Raw genomic sequence first — 5,137 nt, forward strand, 5'->3', positions numbered from 1 at the left:
CGCCGCACTCCTAAGTGGCGCACTCTCCAGTGCGCCACCGGGCCGGCCCCGGCAAGGGGATCTTAACCGTGGCCTTGGTGTTATCAGCACCGCACTCTCCCGAGTGAGCCACAGGCCGGCCCTCATTTCATTATTTTTGATGTCTTCAGTATCCGTGTAGACCGTCCAGTACCCCTGTCAATCCTGGCCTTCCTCGCCTACAATGATACAATGAAGTGTTCCTCCTTATTCCCAGCCACTCTCTCCATGGGTCATACCTTTGACTTGGTTACTACCGATAACTGCCACCACTCCAAAATTGCATCCTCAATCTGTTCATATCACTCCCCAGCAACCCCCATTCCAAGAATTCTTCAACCCCATCTGGACCTCCCATCCATTGACTCTATCTATCACTTTTCATTTTTGTTTGATCCCCTCAATTTCTCACTTTCCTTATTACCTGGTTTAGATTCTGAGGTTCAACACTGTAATAGCCTGCCAGCCTTCACCGCATACTCTTGGCCCCTCTCCCTTTGACGCATTTTATCCTTAGTTAAATCCCACTCTGCCTGCTCCACACCTGCACCCAACAGCTGAATATGTCTGGGGAAAAACACACAGTCATACTGATTGTTCTCGCTTCCTGTGGGCCCTCAGTGTGGCTTGCCAGCCCACATTTTCCTACTCGGTTCACATTCCCCAAACCTGAGACCACAATTTCACAAGATAACAACCTTACTTCCTGTTTCAGTGAGAAAACAGAAACTTTCAGAATATAATTTTTTCATGGTCCTGCCTTTTTGGTCCTGCCTTAAATCCACCAGCCTACCTGCACCTCTACCACAGACAAATTAACCTGCTCCCAGCCCCTACCTCATCTATGCCCTGGGATCCTGTTCCTTCTTATCTGCTCAGAGACCTGACTCCTGAAATTATCCCGTACCTCTCCTATATAATCAGTTTCCAGCTCTTTACTGAAATATTCTCATCAACATACAAACGTACTATAATAACATACCTCACCTTTGGAAAGTAACAAAAACCTCTATTGCTATTCACCTATGTAGTAAAAAAGCATAACATTCAGAATAGTGCTTATCCCTTAGCAGGAAGGGAATCTGAGTGGAGAGGGACATACAGGAAGCTTCAACAATTTGGGGATATTTGTGCTGGCTGGTTAGCTCAGTTGGCTAGAGCGTGACACTGATAATACCAAGGACCAGGATTCGATCCCTGTACAACCGGCTGCCAAAAATATACATATAGGGAAGATTTTACTTTTTAAGCTGCATGATGTCCACCTAATTATTCTTTGTAATATACTCATACATACGTATATATACATATATATTATAACTTTACATATGTATATAATAATTCACTTTTATTTTTAAATTTAAAAACTCTCCCTTGGGGCCGGCCCGGTGGCGCACTGCTACAGTGCGCCGCTTGGGAGCGGAGCGTTGCTCCCGCCGAGGGTTCGGATCCCACATACAGACCGGTTCCCGCTCACTGGCTGAGTATCATTTCATAAAATATAGCTCAGCTACAAAAACATTTAATCCTCTAAATCCAGGATATTTATCACTAGCTTAAAATTGGGCTCTAGGCCTTTACCACAGCTGGTCATTAATCTACCAGATACGTTCCGCACAGTAGTGCATTATGAGACTTTAAAAGAATCATTTGTCTTGGCTGAGTGAATGTTTAAGTTTTCTTTTCCACTTCTTTGGACCCTAAAACTCGGTAACACTAAGATGTCCTTCTGGCATTCTGGTCTGTCCCTGTAGACTGGCCTTCATTCTATGCTTCTTCCCAACCTCTTTTACAACTCTCCTGTTATCCTCCTCTGTCCTGCTCCCCTCTCATCTCCCCCATCCCCTTTGTATGCTTTCCTCCAACTGAGATCATATGCCATGACAGGATTCCAACATGCAGAGGAGTTCCATGATGCTGACCAATGGAATTGATGGGCATTTCAAAACAATTTCTAAGTGTCTACTCTCCCTGGACCACCTGTAATTTAAAAAAAAAAAAAAAAAAAACTCTCCCTTGGTTTGATCACCACATTTTGTACACATGTATTGATATTCAAATCTGTACCCTACAAATATATATAATCAATTAAGTTTCAATAAAAATAAAAATAACAGGCCGGCCCGTGGCTCACTCGGGAGAGTACAGTGCTGATAACACCAAGGCCACGGGTTCAGATTCTTTTTAGATAAATAAATAAATACTTAAATATAAATAAAAATAAAATAAGGTAAGCAAATAAAAACTCTCCCTTGGCCCAGCTCCCTCCATTGGTGTTCCATTTCTCTCTCCATTTTATAGCAAAACTTCTCACTTCCTCCACTTTCTCACCTGTCATTCTCTCTTGAGTTTCCCTAAGTCAGGTTTTATCCCCACCACTAAACTTAAACCAAATGTCAGGGTCACCAGTGACCTCCTGGTTTCTAAAAATGATGGTCAAGGATCAATTCTCATCTTAACTAGAGTTTAGCCCATGGTTTCTCTGTTTTGGAACTATTGATATTTTGGTGTGGATAATTCTTTCTCATAGGGGGCTGCCCTGTGCATCGTCTTGACAAATGTCTCCTGAGGGACATCTTGAACAGTGATTTGCCCACCCCTGGGGACATCTGGCAATGTCTAGAGATGTTTTTGGTTATCACAACCGAGGAGATGCCCCTAGCGCCTAGTGAGTAGAAGTCAGGTATGCTGCTAAACATCCTAGAACATGCAGGACATGATAAAGAATAATATGGCCCACAATGTCAATAGTGCTGAGTTTGAGGAACTCTGGTCTAGACCCATCAGCAACATTTGACATAACTGATCACTCCCTCATCCTTGAAATGCTTTCTTCACTTCAAATACTCTTTCTGGATCCAACCAAAGAATGTATTCCCTACTTCCTTATTGGCTGCTCCTCAGTTTTCATTGACCACTCCTACTCCTCTTCCAAACCCTTAAGTATTAGAAGGCCTCAAAACTCTACACTTGGCCATCTCTTCTACCCTAATCCAAGCTCCCATGCTACCATTGTCTCTTGACTAGCCCGTTAATTGGATTTTCTACTTCTATTTTTTTTAAATTAAACTCATGCCTTTTGGCTTGGTTTTTTTGTGTGTGAGTGTATGTGTGTGTATTTTGCTGCTAGTCAGTACAGGGATCTAAACCCTTGACTTTGGTGTTATAACACTGTGCTCTAACCAACTGAGCTAATCAGCCAGCCCTTTGCTTCCATTTCTGACTGATATAGACCATTCTTTATTCAGAAAAGAGTAATCTTTTTTTTTTTTTTTTTTTTTAAAGATGACCGGTAAGGGGATTTTAACCCTTGACTTGGTGTTATCAGCACCGCACTCTCCCGAGTGAGCCACGGGCCAGCCCAGAAAAGAGTAATCTTTTTTTTTTTTTTTTTAAAGATGACCGGAAAGGGGATTTTAACCCTTGACTTGGTGTTATCAGCACCGCACTCTCCCGAGTGAGCCACGGGCCAGCCCAGAAAAGAGTAATCTTTTTTTTTTTTTTTTTAAAGATGACCGGAAAGGGGATTTTAACCCTTGACTTGGTGTTATCAGCACCGCACTCTCCCGAGTGAGCCACGGGCCAGCCCAGAAAAGAGTAATCTTTTTTTTTTTTTTTTTAAAGATGACCGGAAAGGGGATTTTAACCCTTGACTTGGTGTTATCAGCACCGCACTCTCCCGAGTGAGCCACGGGCCAGCCCAGAAAAGAGTAATCTTTTAAATTACCAGATGATATCACTCACCTGCTCAAAACCCTCTGATGGCTCCTGATCATGCTTAGAACAAAGTAAAAAATCCTGGCCTATGAAGCCTACCTGGCCTATTTCCTCCCCACCTCTCAAACTTCATCTTCTACTACTCTTTCCCTTGCTTACTCTGTCCACCCACTCTGACCTCCTTTCTGTTCTTCTAGCTGCTATGAATTTAACATAAAAATCCAATTCCTTCCTGCCTCAGAGCCTTTGCACTCTCTTTTTGTCTTCCTGGATACTTGTCCTCCAGCTGTCTATATGGCTACTCCCTTACACCATTTTGCACAAATTACGTCTTTGCATCTCTATAAGGAGGCTTTCCCTCATCACTCGATTAAAAATAGCACCACGCTCACCTGGAAGTATTTTCTATCCAGTCTCTCACCCTGCTTCGTTGTGTTCATAGCATTTGTTACTGCTTATATTTAACTGATTGATTTTTAGCGCCTATCATTTTCACTTGAATGCAAGCTACAAGAGATCCAGGGATTTTTTCCACTGCCTCATTCCCAGCACCTAGCACAGTGCTTGGCACAAGGAGTTCCTCAGTAAAGGGAACTTCCCTGTGTTCAATGACTGAATGAATAAGTAACTCATAGAGTTGTGTGAGGAGAAAAGGAGATAATATATATGAGACACTTAGCACGATGCCTTGTACTGTGGTACCATAATGCATGGTCAGTGCTTGGTAAAGAGCAGGTCTTATCATTAGACACTTCATTGTTGAAAAGTCTGCCTTTCACTGTCTCCTTCTGCCTGAAAACCCTCTCTATAAGAGAAGCACAAGCAGAGAGGAGGGAGAAACCGTTTTGACACAAATTGCAGCAGAACTTAAAACCACAGAAACCACCAAAGCTAAACAGAAGGGGAAATTTATTTAGCCCTTGGAAAGCTAGCATTTTTGTCCCTTGTGCCGATGATAAATGGTAGAGTAAGTGCAGCATATGGTTCCATGTGGTGAGCATGGAACGCAGGGGGAGGTGAGAGTGTGAAAACTTCTAGCACTCAGCTCCTGGTGACAGGGCAGCACTGGAGGGTATCAGAACACCCACAAGCTGGAGATGAATGATCCTGGGCTTTCCTCGCCTTCTCTCTCCTGCTTTGTGCTGCTTCCTCCACCTGCAAATAAATCACTTCAAGATCTCTGCATGTTGGGCCGGCCCGTGGCTCACTCGGTAGAGTGCGGTGCTGATAACACCAAGGCCACGGGTTCGGATCCCATATAGGGATGGCCGGTTGCTCACTGGGTGAGCGTGGTACTGACAACACCAAGTCAAGGGTTAAGATCCCCTTACCGGTCATCTTTAAAAAAAAAAAAAACTGACAAACCCGTGGCCTTGGTGTTATCAGCACCGCACTCTACCGA

This window comes from Galeopterus variegatus, unplaced genomic scaffold (genome assembly GCF_000696425.1).
Source record: "Galeopterus variegatus unplaced genomic scaffold, G_variegatus-3.0.2 Scaffold4713, whole genome shotgun sequence".
NCBI lineage: Eukaryota > Metazoa > Chordata > Mammalia > Dermoptera > Cynocephalidae > Galeopterus > Galeopterus variegatus.